The sequence below is a fragment of the Emys orbicularis genome, chromosome 14 (genome assembly GCF_028017835.1).
Source record: "Emys orbicularis isolate rEmyOrb1 chromosome 14, rEmyOrb1.hap1, whole genome shotgun sequence".
NCBI classification, from domain to species: Eukaryota; Metazoa; Chordata; order Testudines; family Emydidae; genus Emys; species Emys orbicularis.
In genome coordinates this window covers 9745484-9764218 of record NC_088696.1, presented here as the reverse complement: position 1 = coordinate 9764218, position 18735 = coordinate 9745484, and the positions used below count along the sequence as shown (strand labels likewise).

Genomic DNA, 18735 nt, shown 5'->3' with positions numbered 1-18735 from the left:
AAGAGAAAGATAGCGTGTTTGTGTGAGAGTGTGAATGTAAATAGCTTCCTGACCAATACAATGTAATGATCTTTCCAACAGACTGCAATGATTTCATTAGTGAATGGCAGATTACTAGATAGGAGTGTTTGAAACCAGACTTTAAGCAGAGACTATGTATGATGTATCACCAAATCATTTGAGACCAATTGGTGCTTTTTATGGAGTGTGATTTTCTTGCTCGATAATTTTTAATGATTCTGAATAATTTAGTGCTGATTTTTCTCTCTAGTCATAACTCTTCTGGCTGTGAATATAATTATCAGCACCCAGTTGTGGTTAGATTATTAGGTTGGCTAGTAATGTTATAGATGGTTGGTTTTTCAGCTTTAAACATTCACAACTGTAAAACTACCCAAAAAGATTGGTTTCAAATCTGCATTATTTTAGTGGATTTCATAAAGTCTGGAAAACCATACACGAATAGACTCTGTGCATTGTTTTGTAGCATATTGTAAAAAAACAGGTTACACCAGAAATTTCAGAATGCATATGTTAATTAGAATTCATGGGAAAATTTCCAACAAACAGTTTTTTAAATGGAAAATATGATTTTGTCAAAATAGAATTTTTTCACAGGAAAATGTTGATTTCAAGAACATTTTTAAATTTTTGGAAATGACATTTCAAAATGAACCATTTTATTTCCAGCTGTCATTTTGAAATGAAACATTTTCTTTCAAACTTACACTTCAGCTTAAAATGTCATTTTAATGTCATTTAAAAGTTGAAAAGTCTCCATGAAAGGAACATTTCCATTTTGAATTGATGTTTTGAAACAAAATGTTTAGGTTTGAAGAGAATTTTATTCTGAAAAAAATGTCGAAGCATTTTCTTCCTCTTGAAAATTCAGTTAGACATTTCCACGTTTACAAACAAAATTCTCTGAGGTGGTTGTTTTTTAGTTTTGTTTTTTGTTTTTACCCTGATTAGCGCAAAAAAAAAAAGTTGAAATATTGATCAGCACCCCAGCTGTGGTTAGATATTCGATTAACTCATGATAAGTATTGTGCATCTGATTCTTTGTAGGATGGAAATTCTATTTTCTGACCAGCTTCTGATAGTAATTCACTAATTTTTAATCTACGCAAAGAAAACCATATTTTAAACCATAATGAACACAAACTTTTGAGTGTTTGAATTCTTAGCCTTAATGTTTCATTCATGCTAGGGTGTTTTTGTTTTGTTTTGCACATTTATGATATAGATGAAAGCCTAAACCTGCTCTCATTTTGGACAGAGACAAAGCTGCCACTGACTTCAATGAAAAGGAGATAAGACCCAAAGTTAGCAGCAATGAAATAAAAGATGTTTTAACCTTTTACTTACTAATCTTTTCCACTGTCCATGTCTTTATTCCAGGGATATGAATACTAATTGTTTTGATAGAAAGTTGGACTTGGACTACAAAGAGAGAGAAAGAAAAGGGCACAATTTCAAATACAGTAATTTTCTATTTTCATGCACATGTACAAAGTGTCTAGCGGTGTTAAGCAGAATAGCTAAAAGAATCAAAAGCTGGCATGCTCATTGCTGCAGTGAGTTTCTTCCAGACTATTGTCCTGTTGCCTCCAGCTTAACTAAGGCAAAGGTTTGATGGGAACTCTTTTCTAATCATGTATCATTACTCTTCTTGGGTGGCTCTGTGCTGACTGCTAAAGGAGAGTTCTCAATAGCACAGTTATTGTGGTGTATCAAATTTGCAATTTCTGTGTACGCACAGGATTTATATTTTAAAATATATTTTAAATGATATTTAGAAGCTTTCCTGTGTTAATTACCACCGACATTTATCCTATCATATAGCTGTAGAGAACTTTAAAAAAAAGCCTAATGCCTGATTCATTTTATAGTAAGGGTATTTTACATCACATGGCAATATAAAGAGTGCTTAAAGTGGATGTAAATTATAGTTATGTCCATTTTTACACTCCCAAAGTGGTAAAAAAGGGGCCTTAATGTAAACGAGAATCAGGGCCAAAAACTCTGCATTCCCTATTCTCTGCCCCCCCTTCTCCCCCTTCCATTTTTGTCTGTAAAATTCATGACAATGTTTCAACTCAAATCTCTCAGGGAAGAACAGTAAGTTTTCTCTTTAGGGGTTGTGGTTTTTTTTTCTTTTTCTTTTTTCTGTAGAAGGTGCTAAATGAAATGACCACTTTAATTGCAAACTGCCTGTGATGTTCACTATCTGTGGATAAGTAGATTTGAGTCCCCAGGGCTTTAACTCAGCATCTTTCACCAGCACTATATTCAATTAAATTGCAAAGCAAGTTCGGAGGGCAGAGTTTCTATAGAAATGTGACTCGCAGGTACCAAGGTAAATAGTATGTATTTTTCATCATTATTTTTATACCCTTGATATAGTGTCTTCGTAATGAAGACAAAGGGAAAATTTATCAGATAGTAAACAAAGAATAACTCTCAGCTTCACTTAAAAATAGAAAGTCGCTTTATTTCTCTATTTTGGTTTTGGTAGTATTTGCCTCTGGCAACAAGATCCCCACGGTCCATTTTTTTTTTTTTTGTGGTAGTTGCACTGTTCTTTGGAAAGAAAAGGAACTATACAATTTTATTAAAGAACATGACTTAGCATCACTTTGAACAAACTACCACTATTCAAAATCAGAAGCAGTTTAACCTTAGGGTATACCGTATATTTTGAGTAAATGCTTCTGATTTAATACCTAAATATGTGCAGCTCTGTGACAGGCCTCTCACTGCTCTGTCATAGTATATCATTAATCACCCCCTATTGTGATCTGAATACTAATTCAACTACATTAGGTGCACAAGTACAATAGCAACATTCAACATAATAGGCCTTTGAGTTATCATATCTTCCAATTCACCAGACATCACCAGTGCAGGAGCGTGGCAATTCAACTCTAATTATTATTTAAAGAGGTAATATTTGAAGAACTTTCATTTGGAAAGACTTCTTATAAATGCTAATACAGTACTTAAGGAAATGGCGCAACATGGCAAATTATGACTATTGACCTATCAACTTTCATTACAGCTAAGGGATAAAGATTTTATCATTCAAAGGAAGATGAATACTCTTAAAAATAATTTTATAGGGATTCGACACATTTAGGAGCCAAAGGTAACAGTCGTATTTTTCAATTGCATTTGAATGAGGAGCAGTTTAATATGGTGGAGCATTATTAAAAAGAGAGCACTGTATATATATATTTTTAAATTACAATTAATTTACCTTTACAAATGTGTCTTGTTTTGTTTTTTCCTGAACAGCATTAATGCGCTGTCAGAAAGCACTCCTGTCTCAGCAGCAATTGAAAACTAAGATATCTCCTACTCTTTGAATTTTATTTGTAAAATGTTAGGTTCAAGAGAGGCACTTAACACAGCCTTAATTTACAATAACATTATGTATCTAGGAGAACAAAGTGCCTTTTTGACTTTGTAATATTCATCTGGAGTTATGTATTGAACACCACAATTTAAGGTGCAGTTTGGGGGCAATTCCCCTATGCTCAGGAGGTAGAAATGGGATTCAGATTTTTTATCTCTAGGGATGAAATCTTGGCCTTATTGAAGTGAAAGGGTATTCTGCCATTGGCTTCAATGGGCCTGCAGTCCCTAGTTTAAATCTGGTACAGAACGGTGGTATATACCATATGTTATCTGTCTGGTTGCTTATACAGACTGTTTTATGGGCATCAATCTAATGGACAAGTGTCTATATAACAATGTGGAGCTAATTGATGTGATCATAGTAGTAGTCTCAGCACAAGGCAATGATTGAATAGGCATCAGGCAGGGGTCGGCAACGTTTGGCACGCGGCCCGCCAGGGTAAGCACCCTGGCGGGCCGGGCCAGTTTATTTACCTGCTGACGCGGCAGGTTCGGCCGATTGCGGCCCCCACTGGCCGCGGTTCACTGTCCCAGGCCAATGGGGATGGCGGGAAGCAGCGTGGGCGAGGGATGTGCTGGCCATGGCTTCCCGCTGTCCCCATTGGCCCGGGACGTCGAACCGCGGCGAGTGGGGGCCGCGATCGGCCGAATCTGCCACGTCAGCAGGTAAATAAACTGGCCCGGCCCGCCGGGGTGCTTACCCTGGCGAGCCGCGTGCCGAACGTTGCCGACCCCTGCCAGAGCATGGTTGGGAAATACTGATGAGACCTTGCAAGAAAGAACACATGAATACTGTGGCTGGTTCCAGGGCTGTCAACCTGGCAACATATTCATTTCACAAAGAAAAGCTGCACCTTTTCATAATAGATATTTCAAACATAACAGAGTACAATTTCTTAGCAACAAAAGAACTAGTGTCTGGTGCTCCTGAAATGAGCCCATTGACTGGAGGTGATATGCTATCAGGTGCTCATGGGCCATAGTGCTTCATTAACAGGTATCTCTCAAAGAAAACGTAAGTGTCCCTGTGGTATTTTTGACAACAATGCAGTATTTTTGTTATTTCTGTTGGGAGAATAGAGGAACACTGATCCAAGCCTGCCGTATATTGATTTTTACTAGGATTTCCCCACCACCACCACCCTTGTGCATGCAGTAAATAAGACTGAATCTTACACACACAAAATATGTGGAATAGGTATGTCCTGACTATAGAACAGATGTTTCCATGAATAGGATCTCAAGGAGTCTCGTAGCTTGTTTTAGAAAGACCTGCTTTCATTCACTTTGAAAAAAGAGTATGTGCATGTGTGTCATGCTGTAGCAACAGGTTTGAGCAAATATTAGAGAACTTTAAATATATTCAAGGAAAGTTTTATGCATTTCGTGCCGCCATTTGTGTGGTCTCTTCTTTACATTGTTGCGATTGGGAAGACAGTATTGAAAAATACAGATGAGGTCAACTCCTGCATCCCTCTGCACACACATCTCCCATTTAAAAGCCAGAGTTTGCCACATTTCCTCTCATTGAGAAGCCTCTTACTGGTTGAATAGTTTCATTCAAATCAGTGGAAGTTTGTCACTAAGAAAGGTACTAATGAACCCATATAGAGGGGGCTTTCCGAATCTGGCCTTGTGTCAGTTAGGCATTCACATGTCCTTTCTACAGGACTGAGATCAGGGTATGAGGATACTGAGTCTGTATGATGATTGACTTTTTAAAGAAGGTAAGAGAAAATGTATAAGAGATTGTGACCTGTCTAAGACCAAAGAGCATGTCAATGGCAGAGTTTCATGAAGAACTCAAGTTCTGACTCTCAGACCCCTGTGTCACAGTTTGAGGGTAACTGCACCTGAACGAACACACACACACACACACACACACACACACACACACACACACACACACACACCTCTGTCCCGAGGTCCGCTCCAGGAGTTCCCAGACATATCTATAGCCGCCATCTGTCTCAGGGCAGAGACCCATATCCCTCTCCCTTATGACTGGGGTATTTAAGGCTGCACAGCTCCCTGCCTTGTACATGATACCTCCCCGCAAGCCAGTCTGCCTAATGGCCAACACCTGTGCATTGCTTTCTCACTGAGAGTTCTGAACAGTGTCTTGTCAGCAGTTACAATTTACCCCACAGCTCTTTCTAAGCGAGCACATTTATTCTTAAGGCAAAAACATTACAGAACAAAACATATGAAAAACCTTATACACATGATAAAAGCTTACCAGAGATCACCCATCAGTCTTATGGTCCTCAGTATGCCAAGGTCTTCCACATCCCTTCCACAAGGGTTGGGGCGCCCCTTGGACAGAAGGTCCTGTCCATTTTCTGGATCACAAAGAAGGCCCTATGTCAGTTCAAGCTCAGCTTTTTATACCAACAACTCTTTCTTTGTCTGAGTCTCTGGAAAACCTTGATGGAAAATGGGTGATGCTTCTTCAGAGTTGTTTACAATCCCCAGGGTAACCATCCCTACTGTTTTTAGTTCCTGTAGGAGCTGTGGCAAGCCTCGCCCAGGGAATAGAATACTATCATGGATAAACCATTCACAAATTTAATACAATGGTCCCCAGAGATACTGCATGGGATTGCAATATCTTTCATAGCCTACATGACCACTAGACCATACTGTCTCACTACAGTAAGAACCTAATCTAAAACTATTGAAATCAATGGAAAGAATCCCAAAGACTTTTGATGGTTTTGGATCAAATCCTTACTGCAGTGAGACACGATGGTCTAGCAGTCATACAGACTCCCATAATAGGTTTCCATTGACTTCAGTGGTCTTTGGATTAGGTCCTAAATGTATAGAGATATTTAATAAGGAAGGAGCAGGGAGTGTTGGTCTTAACCTTGAATGTCTTTGGTTTTTCACTCTGTCATAACTGTAAAGATCTAAAAACAGAGTTTTTTGCATACGAATCATTTAATTTTTTTCCAGGTGAGATGGAATTGAAAAATTCATGTCATGGTTAATCAGTTACTTACTATTTTACTGTCTGATTTCATAGGAATATTTGAATAGACATAAACCTTGATGCAGTTTGGTTTCTAGAACAAACACGAATAGTTATCCTGTGCATTGAAAATGCCAATCAATCATGATTTTTTAAATCATATTTGACTAATTAGGTAATAATGCTTGATATGGTGGTTGTTACTGGTAGATAATGGATTGCATTAGTAATTAAGTATTCCCAGTGAACTGAGAGCGCTAAACAAACAGGAGAGTCAATTGCTAAGGAGTAATGAGTGCTGCACTAGATGTTATAGTTATTGCAGCAATAATTATCACACACTGATACATTTATTATTTGAAGAACCATATTCACAGAAGGCATTCTCTACATGGATAATCGCTGAATTTAGGCAGGTAGGCAGTGTTTGTTGTCTACGAAAATTCCATACTTCCTGCTCACTAAACCCAGAACAGCCCATAGCTGTTGACAATGGCACTAATACTGGATGTAGGATATTCAGGTTCAATGCCTGTTCTGCTTAATTCAGAAGAGGGACTTGAACCCGGATGTCCTACGCTCCAGGTCAGTAGCCTAACCAGTAGGCTATATAGTCAATCTCTCTCACTTAATTTCTCCTGTTAATTTAATACTAATTGGGCCAGAAAGATAGACTGCCAAATCAAGCAGAGTAGGCACTTGAGCCTGGATCTCCCATATTACTTGCGAGTGCCCTAACCACCAGTCTGTTATCTATTCTGGGACTCTTTTTCTTTTTCTCTGACAAAAAATTTCATCCTGGACCCGAGCAAAATCTTCCCAATGAAAATTTTGTCCAAACCAATGTATTTCTGCAAAATGTTTCATTTTTCACAAATCTTCATTTTCCAATGAAGAAACATTTAGTCAAAATTTCCTGACCAACTCTGGTTTGGAGTGTATTGGAGCGGGACTGAAGATTTCTGTGTATGATAGATGGCTAACTAGCAAATTATAGTAAGTCTAATGTTTGTAGATTAAAGATCCTGGCTATGCCGAAGTCAAAGGGAGTTTTGCCATTGACTTTAATGGTGCCAAGATTTCAGCCATTGTTTGTTGTCTTACCTGTTCATTTCCTTCCTTTATTTTGAGAAATTTCCTTAATGGGATTTGCACTTCAGCAACTTTGACTCTTTTTTTAACAAAGTTCTCTGTGTGGTGTTGTCAAATAAATCAATTCATATCAAACAGCCCAGAAATTCAACCAAATTTGGGGTGAGAGGACACTTCAGCACTACCAAAGAGCCTATAGCTCGGAGATGAAGAGAACTACAATACCTTTGTTCTGTTAACTCAACAAGAGGACAAAGATAGGGAAATTGAAATTGCCCATATTCGAATATGGCCAAGACATCAGGGCAGATGATCCCTGCCTTTAATGGGATCTTTAATGATGAGAAATGAACAGAAAGTTACTTTGCATCTCCACTAGGAGGTATCAGCACCAAAAGCACACTGCCTTATAACACAGCACTGGTGCATAGTTTCATTTCTGATTCAAAGAAGAGAGTTCCATTTGCCGAGTCACCAGTATCTCTTCTCACAGTGGCCTTTTTTTCCCCTTTGAATGTTTCCATTCAGGGACCACTCAAGCCTGAATGCTGCTTTTCTTTGGAAATTTGAAGCAATTGGAGCCTGAGGTGGTATACCTCCAGGCTGCTTTCATGGAGCTGTAGTTTAAAGGTCTAGGCAAACCTGCCTGACAGTCTGAAGTCTATATCAATATAGTGGTGGTGGTTAGGGACCCAAAGTGTTTCCTTCTTTCTGTCAGCATCACTTCCATCTAATCTGAATTTCTCTTTAGCCTGCAAATTTTCAACCAGGTGCTTCTTTTCTTTCAGGCAGTTACTATGATACCTGGAAGATAGTGCTGCCTGCATTAGGGCAGGTCCACACTGGGGCGGGGGATCGATCTAGGAAACGCAACTTCAGCTACGAGAATAGCGTAGCTGAAGTCGACGTTTCCTAGATCGAACTAAATTTACTTACTGCGGGTCCACGCGGCGCAGGCAGGCTCCCCCGTCGACAGCGCTTCCTCCTCTCGGCGAGCAGGAGTTCCGCAGTCGACGGGGGAGCGCTTCTGGGATCGATCTATCGCGTCCAGATGAGACGCGATAAATCGATCCCAGAAGATCGATCTCTACCCGCCGAATTGGGCGGGTAGTGTGGACCTACCCTTAGCTATAGACAAAGTGGCATTAGATATAGACAGGCCACTGGAGTCTCTCTTACACCACCTCTCCTTTTTTGATGGCATTTTCATTTGGCTAACTTGTATTTAGCGCCATCATGTTGATGGTGAATAATTTTGATAAAAAAACTGAACGAGACACAGCAAGGTCTATGTGAATTTTAGAGGAGTGTTATCCCGTTGGTATATAAGTTTGTGGCATGCATATCATTCCACCCTAAATCATGGCCCTGTAACAGCATGCAGATAAAATAGCATGACTTCCTTTTGAGAAAGGACGTAATTTTGCACGCTGCTTTTCTATTATTTTTAATATCACAATTACTATTATTATTATTATTGTTTGTATTCCCCCTCTGCATATTTGTTACACTTACTTGTGTGTCCTAAACTTGGTTGTGAATTCTTTGTGGTAGGTACTTTCTATAACCAAATATTTGCATATTGCCCAGCCCGATGGGGCCTTGAGTTGTTTGGGGTTCTCACCATTACTGAAATAGAAATAATGAAAAAATGGAAACCCATAATGTCAATTAATTTCGGCAGCCGCCAGTTGAGATAAGTAAGTCCTTGTGTTTTGTGAAGATTCTGACAATTTAAATGCGGAATGGTAGGGGGAAGCTTATGTTTTAAAAGGTCATTTTGCAAAACCGGCTTTGATTCATTAGAGAGAGAGAGCTGGATTTTCAGAAATTTGCTCCATTTATCCCTGCAGGCATACACTCTGTCCCTGCACCAAATGGATGGTAACATTACTGTTATACTGTTGATTACATAAACATTTCCAAACATCCTGATTCCACAAACTTTACAAGGGATTAAAATGATTTCTTGACATATTTGTCAAAGTCGGTTACCAAGCAACCCATGGTATTGTGACTGCAGTCATATCAAACTGGTATCTACTTTGTTTTCCAGCAACATAAACGAGAATTCTATTTAATCTAGGTGTATTCTGTACTGATTTTTATGACTTCCTGCAGTCTCCATACTCATCAAAAAAGATTTTCATGGTTGGGTTACATTCTTTTCCATTATTTTCTTTGACTAATGGCTATTCAGGAAGCACATTCAGTATGAAAAAGTGTTCAATTATTTTTTTTTTCTGGGCAGTTTTTAATACAGGAATGCAAGTGAAGAGTGAACATCAAAAGCTTTGAGTCTGGTTTCCATACAGATCAACCCCCAAACATTCAGGTGCTTCTGTGGGGCTCGTTTCATCCTGTTGGTTTCAGGGAGGCATAAATTAAACTTTCCCTGCACACCAGCCTATTAACTATTGGGTATTCATCTCAGGGTACGTCTTCACTACCCGCCGTATTGGCGGGTAGCAATCGATTTATCCAGGATCGATATATCACGTTTCGTTAAGACGGGAATACATTTTTTGAATATGTGCCTGCCTTCCATCTGTGGGATGGGTTTCCATTTCATAGACACTAATGTAAATCTATAACTCCATTGAAGATAATGAGCTGACATCAGTGTCACGAACACTAGAACATAACCCTGAAAATATAAAACAGCTTTAAGAATACTTCAGTAGGATGAAATTGGTCGCATATCCTCTGATTAGTTGTTGAAAATGATCAATAGATTGGCAACGGCCAACTCCAGACCATAATTCTGTTTTAACAGCAGCAATGTTGCTGGGGCACAGATTACACTGGGGTTTACCCGTCTTTACTGTAACAGTGGCAAAGTGTAATGCAGTAGCTCAGGTCATCTTTAATCTTTGTGGCTATATTATAAGCTGCTAAGAGTACTATATAGTGCAATAGAGTGGAAAGCTTTTTATCTCTGTACTTAGGTCATTGATATTAGTTAAGGCTCCAGCGTCATTCTTACTTTTGGATCTGTGAATAAGATACTGACAGTCAGATCCTTAGGTGGTGTAAATTGGTGTCGCTCTATTGACAGCAGTGGAGTTATGCCAAATTCACCGGCTAAGAATCTGGCCTTGAGTTCCGGGAACCACATAAAATCGGTTACTTTTATTGGCAATTTCTCAACAATCCGTTCATGCAGTACAGTACAATGTGGCTTCCCTGGGTGACTCGTGCCAGCTGTCCCCCTCCAGGGAAGAGTCACTTGAACTCCTGCTGACTTCAACAAGTGTTGAAGGAATTTATCATCTTGAGGATTAGGCCCTGTTTGAGGAGGAAAAAAGAGGCGGCGATATGGTAACAGAATTCTGCTCTGCATGGCCTCCACCTCTCCTACTTTTCAGTGATGAGGACATTGACAAATGTGATGAAGTTACAAGAACTCTGTACCTTTTTAAAGGTTCGCTCTTCCTTATATCCAATCCCCTGTGTCTTTTAAAATTATGGTTATCTTCATTTTTTAAAAAAGGAAAACATAGGGTGCTTTTAATAGTTCTAAAAAATAAGTAAATAAGAATTATTCTTGTACCATGAAACATCATCATAGAGAAACATAATATGAATAGCATTGTAATGGCTGAGTTACTAATGCCGAGATAGTGCTTATACCTGTACTATTGTTGCAATAGTTCCAGACTATGATCTATTGTTTAAACAGCATGCATTTCAAACATTGCTTAAAACTTGTATTCGCATGATTGACACTAATGACTCTGAAGGAGACACTGCATTCTATCAAGTATGTAATTTGTGTTGTTTTTTTTAAATTGTCTGAATACCTGTTTACGCAGCAAACCGCAACCGCTGGGAAGGTGTTGTAACAGGATAGCCAATAAATAAGATGGTTCATATTTAAGTGTCTAAAATACATGCTAACATTATCCAGCATAATGACTGCAAGGAAGTGGTTATTGATATGCATATTAAAAATTCTGTAAGTAGCAGAGCTGTGGCATTTGGATCCAGAGCTGCATTGAGATTTTAAATCACCTAAATTTTGGTGGTTGGAGTTTTGGTTTGGGCTAGCTCCTAATAAATATGAGACCATAACATCATTCTTTGTGTCTTTTCTATTACAGTTACCTGAGAGATATGTTTTAACCTGTTAAAATAAGAGCAATGCGAACGACATCTTAACATATTGTAGGCATGATCCTCATGCACGTGGAGCCAGTGGGAGTTTTGCCTCTGTTGAGAATTCAAGATAGGATTCTACCTGGTACTAGTAAAAGTCTGATACAAAAACAGAAAAAGCCATTCTACATTCCCAGTCAATAAGGGAATGTAGAAATAAGGCAAACATTCTGTATAGTGCTTAACACAGCCTGCTTTACATACCATAGTTCTCAGGCTTAAGTACCTGTTCTGTCTCAAATCACACTGTTAGCATATTTCTTCATTATTTGGGCACAATAGGAAGACAGGAGGCAGGAGGGCAACTCAGCCTTTAATTCTGTACTTCCTGGCCTTCGTGGATTTAAATTCAGACTGTAGGAGGTTATAATCTCCCTCAAAGCCTGTGTTAACCTTAATGGGAATTTTGTGTGAATTCCTCAATAGATGAATATACCACTTAATCTGTTTGTGTGGGGTTGTGGGGTTTTGTCAGCGTGAGGTAAGTTGCAGACAAAGGAGACGCTAATACAACTACACAAGGTCAAGAATTAGTTCTTTTAACCGAGTTCTTTTCCCCCTTGTCATTAACTGTTCTCCATTATTTAGTTAATGAGAGAACTAAAAGAGGAGACCAGGTGCTGAATCTCTACCAGCGTTTTGAATTAAAAATACAGTAGAGGTAGCCCTTGCTTTAACTGAACTATCTGCATTCTGCAAAGCTTCTGAAGAGCTATCGAGGCAGATTTTAAAAGGCTGCAGCATCAAGCATCTGATATTAGGTTTTTTTTTCACTCAATGAATAATAATCTTTTGACTAATATATTCTTACTGATTAATCCTCCTGAATGCAAGAAACCTTTCTTCTGTATATGTAATGATAACATTACTGTTGAATGCTTTGTTTGTGTTTTTGTTGGTTTCATGGATCCTTTTTGAGAGCACCAATGTGTCCTTTGTAGAAGATTATCCTGGTCATAGGATTTATTGATCATTGGAATAGCGTTTATCTTCATAATAAGAAAATGGCAAACACTTTAAAGGGGCAATAAAGGAAAACCACTGAAAATAAGTCCGTTCTCCCCCTCCCCCCGCAATCTCATTTGTTGAAAGAATATGAATATTAATTAAAAATTCAGACACTTCATTTCTGTTGCAAGGCTCCTTGCAAAAGACAAATTATTTTCCACATCTACTATTTGTTAGAACTGACAGATGAGATTAATATGCTTCTTAAATTGCCATTACTAAGGGTCAATTAATAAGTGAACTAACCTTGTGAAAGTCATTCTGAAAGACTAGTTATGGGTCTATAATGGTCCCTGTCAAATTACGTAAAATTGAGAAAATGAGAAAGCTGTCAAATAAATGGCAAGCTACGATACCTACTAATTACCTTCTCCATAAGGTAAATGAGCTTCTGTAGTTGTTGGTTAAAGAAACAGGAAATGTATGCTAGAAATGCTACTGATAAAATAACATGCTGAAGCGCACAAAGACTTGTAGATAAACTTGCTTGAAGAAATAAAGATACACTCCCTCACCAAGGTAGATTTGTAACATTATTTGCAAGCCAGGAGTGTATTTGCCAGGATCGGTTGAAAATTAGAGAGGGATTTTGAGGCATCCATAGCTGTAATATATTCATTGTGTCCCCAGATTTTTCAGACTCTATAACTGAGGGTTTTTTTAAGTTGACCTCTTGATCTTAACCGATTTGTCCAAAATTATGATCCCAACACCAAGGGAAAGAAAATATCAACTTCTACCAAGAGACATGTCAGGGACAGACATTTGTCTCTGGGTTTCTTTGTGATTGACACTGAATCTTAAGCTTCCCTCGCTGCTCTCTTCCTATGAGCTGGCCAAGTATCACTTTATTTCCTTTGTAAAGCACTTTGAGATCTACTGATGAAAAGTGCTACAGGAAAACTAGGTGGTGGTCTTATTAATTATACAAAAATCCTGCTTCCTCTAACAGGCCACACAGCTGCAGCAGACAGGTGGAGCAGCAGGACAACATGACATGAGCATAATCACTTTGCATTCCCCCCAAAGAAAGAGAAAACTATTAAGATCTGATTTTAGGCTCTACTGGCCTTGACAGTGTCCCTTTTAAAGAACTGACATCTATAATAAAAAGGAGAAAAAGTAACAAGAGGATAAGGAGCTGTAAGGTGAAACAAAAAGCAAAAGGGATGTGTGGTGTAAGAGGTATGGTACACTATAGTAACGGACTTGGGAGGTTTAGCAGATGTCTCTTTTCACCTATTGATTTCAGTGGCAATTTAGTTTGGCAGTTGGCATGTTACAATAATTTCCAGCAACAAAATAATCTAATCGGCAATTTTTCAGGTAGCAACTGGGTCATATCAGCTGTCAGCAATTGCCAATTACCATAGGTAGGCTGGTATGCTGTATATTTCAGTCCAAACCCATTTTTAGCTTGTTTTATAGCAGATTATGGAATTATCTAGCTAAATAATCTATCACTTGCTAAGCATCTTTTGTATTGACCCTTTGGAAAGGGAACTGTGGATAATACCCCAAATGGCATTATCCTAATGAATACTGAAATTCTATAATATATATAATTAATTTGGATAAAAGCCACATATTTGCTCTGATGGTATTGATGGCCATGCATGCATTAATTCATACACTCAAATTCTGCTAATGTTAGTATAAGGGATTTTGTATTCATTTGTCTGAATGTTCAGGGAAGAGAGGTCTTTCAGAATCTTGTGCAAAGAGTGCTGAACTGGAAATTAGTTATTCGAGTCATTCAACCTGTTTATAAAAAATGGTCCAGTAAGAGTGCAGAAACAACTCCATATGACTGAAATGATCAATCACGCAGCACAAATAGCAACTACTCAAGGCAAGAGTCACAGCACACAGTTTTCAAACAATCTAAAGGCTGAAATATGTTCACTTATAATCACCATTGAACAATTCTGAATGAAAAATGCCTTTCTAAAATGTGAAGTCTTTTTTCACAGGTAACCAGAAAAAGGCTAAACCATGAAATGCAACAAATAGTTCTACTGTATTTGCTACCAACCTTCCTCTAGCAAAATCGACGAGTTAAAGCAATGGAACCATGATGCAGACAAAATAAGCTTAATGTCAGTTTACCAATTTGTTGTTTCATTAATAATAAAATGTTTTCCACTATGCAAATCCTATTCATGACCAAGGCATTTTTGTTGAGTAACTTTCTTAAACTCTTAGACTATGTAATTTACCTGCTGTCAAATCCCATTTGAAGTAACACAGTCTGTCACTGACATAACCAAGAACATGTCAGGAATTAATGAGTTATGTAAGTTTTTTCTACTATTATGCATTTTTATAAGTCATTCCACCCCTAGTACTAAACAGTAGATGTGTACTTTTCTAACAGCCCTTCTTCCTCAGTGAACTATTAACTATTGTACCATTTTGGTTCCTGCCTGCAGAGGCAATTCATAGACGTGAGATGTCTGCTCACTTGACCTTTTGAGTGTCTGTGAATATTCAGCAACTGTTGATTCATCGTGGGAGAATCAGGCTAAATTGCTGAAAAGTGACCAAAAAAATCATTTTCATGAGCCATGTTTCCTGCAGTTGAAACTTCCAGTTCTTTTGAAACATTGTGCGGTATTAAGTCCATCTGCCTTCTGTTAGTAAGTAGATTTTTTTTAAAAACCAGTGATTAGTAAAATTAGGGGAGATGATAAAATATACTCCCAGTCATAACTCTACCCCAGCTGTCTCCATTTAATGGCATGTAGTGTGTCTCTAGGAGGACCTACAGTGCCATCTATTGAACAGTTCTGTGGTCCTGCAACCTTCTGATGGAATGAAATGAAACAGCCATATGTACAAGATGATTAGCACATCTTAATATGGACATGAAGATGTTTTTCCTTTGTTTTGGCTTCCTGGGATGGTACATGGAGAGCCTTTAAAATGGCTGTTCTTTATCCCTTTTAAATTTGACAAAATCTTTGCTGATCTTGTTGTTGGCATGAGATGCCCCCTAACTTTTATATCTTTGTCCTATTCACAATGTACTGTTCTTTTCCTTATCCCCCCCCCCCACTGTTTGTATGTGGGATTCTGATCTCTGATAGCAGTTTCTTCACTATACTTGGTACTTGCATAGGCTCCATAGGAGAAATCGGAACCTTGAGTTTGTTGAACAGATTGTATATGGTATATGCATTCTGGCCTTCATGTTATAGTAATGTATTACTTGTTCCTTCTGCATTTCTTACTAATATCGTACCTCTTGTAAATATATTACAGTGTCAGTAGAATCATTACCCAAGCTTGAATTTATTCCTAAATTGTTTATCCAGTATTGAATCTATTTGAATCTATTGAATCTATTTACTGTTATGGTACTGAGCATTCAGTTTTGCAGAACTCCTTCCCAAGTAATATTTCTAAATAGAACAGTTTTCCTCTGTGTGTTAATGTCTGTATAACTGATGTGTTGCTACTGATTGGAGCATAAGAATCAAACTGTAGGTATTGATTGGATCTGAATTTCTTTCTATGTTTTGCAATAAGCAGCAGGTTACTTAATGGTGATAAATAGATAACTCCAAAAAAGAAAGTTTCCATATCCATTGTAAGCATGTTGCTGGAAACTATCCTTGCAAAGTCAAAAGAACAAAAGGATACTCAAAAGAGCTACAGTGATGTAGCAACACTGAATGAACTGAGAACTTCTGTACAATTTTCATCATGCTTTTTATACATGAAGGTTAAGTTTACTTATCCCCATCATGTGTTGTATTGCATAGAATGTATGTTTTGCATACTGCAAGTAGATATGGACAGTATATTGTACACACAGACACAGATTCAGCTCTAGATAACACCATCTTCTGATGCCTAATCCACGATGCAGGGCTTCTCACGGTGGAAATGCACATGCAGTCCAACTCCAACTTCCTCTCTGCTAGGTGGGGAGTAGGGAATGCTGGTGCTACCAGGATTGGGACTACTTGTATGAAGGAGTGCTCGTCAGTGATTGGACAACTGGTTTGAGGTTGATAGTGGCTGAAGTTATGTGGATGTGACTAAATAACTCTCACTTCATTTAAACAGTGGTGTATTGTTCACATACTTTATACTTGAAATATGATCAGAAATTTCAGCATGTTTAGGTCTAAATACTCATAAATGACTAGTGAATCTGTATCCTTCAATTTTGTCATGTCCAACCTGAGCCAGATTAAAGGGGCCTCATTTTCACATTAGGAATGCTCAGCACTCTATGAAAATCAGGTGTCTCAAGACGGAGAAAAAAGAATAGGGGCACCCTTGAAACTAGCCATTTTTAGTTCTAAACGTTTAAGTGAAGAGATTTTTCTTCAATATTTTTCTTTTTCTAATCAAATAGGGCATAAAAACTGTCCAGTGCTTCGCTATTTTAAGGCTTCAACTGCTTCCTCTATTTTGTGGGTATGTTTATCTCTACTGTGTTTTACTTTAATTATCAAGTCTTTTTGTGGTGACCCTGTTTCTTTGAAATTAGTTACCTTTTTCCTAATTGCTATTAATGTCTAATAGGGTATCATTTCCTTTCCTCTTTTTGTTGATATGTCATTTGCTCCTGTTCTTTTAGTGATTTTTCTTGTCTGGTTTCAAAGATAGGGTTTTTTGTTGTTGTTTCAGTTGTGGCTTTTCAATATGGATAGCAAGTTTCACTGCTGTAGCTTCCTGTGGTGTGATCGGGAAGTTCATGTCTTCTATGATTGTTTCTTTTGCAAGCACAGGTTATTTATTGGAAATAAATGTTTCACTAATTTTCAGCTGCATAGTCCGACATATTTGTTCTTTTCATTTGTAATTATTGGGGTAGGTAGCATTAGACATTTTTGTGGTTAACTTTTTGCGGGTCATTGTAATTAACTTTGACATTCAGGTAACTCCTTTCTGGCTGAATTATACAATTTTGTTTTTCTTCTTTAAGTCTAATTTTTGGTTGGAGTAAGCAGCAACAAACTAGAGAGCTGGAAAAAAAACCCAACATCTGTACATAATAAGCATGTTCATTGCATAAAATAAATTAATTCTAGAGCTGGGGAAATTATTGGTTTTCCAGTTTGGCCAGCAAACTGAAAAATCGGGGGAAAATGATTTGAAAATGTTTGGAATTTGTCAGAAAGTTGGAAAAGTCCATGTTGGGTCATATGAAATGTTTCATTTCAATCAGCTGCCAAAAACGTACATGCATGTCTGTTAATCTAATGTTGAGGGCACATGCCTGGGATGTGAGAGCTGTGGGTTTGAATAAACTATTCATCCAAAAATTGTGTCCAGCTTAACTAATTATTACTATTAATTAGTATAGTAAAATACTTGTACACAGTAGTAATCATACCTTCCTGCCACAGAGATCTTTCAACTAAAATAGACAAGACAAAGACCAAACAAGTGGAACAACACTTCCAGTAAGGTAGAATGTGGACAGACTTTTGTTATTAAGGATTCCTAAAGGAAGAGGGCTTTAAGGAGAAATTTGTATGAAGGAGAAGTAACTTGGCTACAAAACATAAAAGTGTTCCAAGCACAGGGGAAATCATGAATGAAACTGAAACCAAGGCAGTAAATTGTCCCTGGGAATTTGTTATGGATTTCATTGGGGCCAGGTTTTAGTCCTAAGGGAGAAAGTGAGGAGCAAACATTAAGAAGAGCATAGGGAGTGAGAGAGAAGTAGAGGTGTAAGTGAGGACAAAACTACATTAACTTGACTGCAAGGATGGGGAATTTGTGATAAGAGGCAGGAAGCCAACAATGGGGCTCAAGAAGTGAGGGTGGAAAGAGGAGAAATGGTCCGATCATCAAGGGAAGATAAAGCTTTATTTTGGGTAGTCTCAAGTGGGAGGGATTGAGGGGAATGCATAGATGAGAAGCAGTAGGGCCGGGAAGGACACTTATTTAAACATTAATGTGATGATTTAGCTAATTCAGGGCTTGTTGACTAAAGCAGTCTTCTGTGACAATAGACAGAGATGGCATAGTATTGTTAAAAGTACCAAAACCATCTTGGAAACAGAAAACAGAAATCAGAAAGAACATCTTACTCAAACTAGAGGCACTGGAACAGGCTG

The 18735-nt window shown here is 38.1% G+C and overlaps 1 protein-coding gene across 1 annotated transcript in view; it reads left to right on the top strand.

Moving 5' to 3' along the window:
• CDH13 (cadherin 13) overlaps window positions 1-18735 on the top strand; it is a 608253-nt gene that overhangs the window by 265722 nt on the left and 323796 nt on the right. The gene's annotated exons all lie outside the window — the stretch shown is intronic.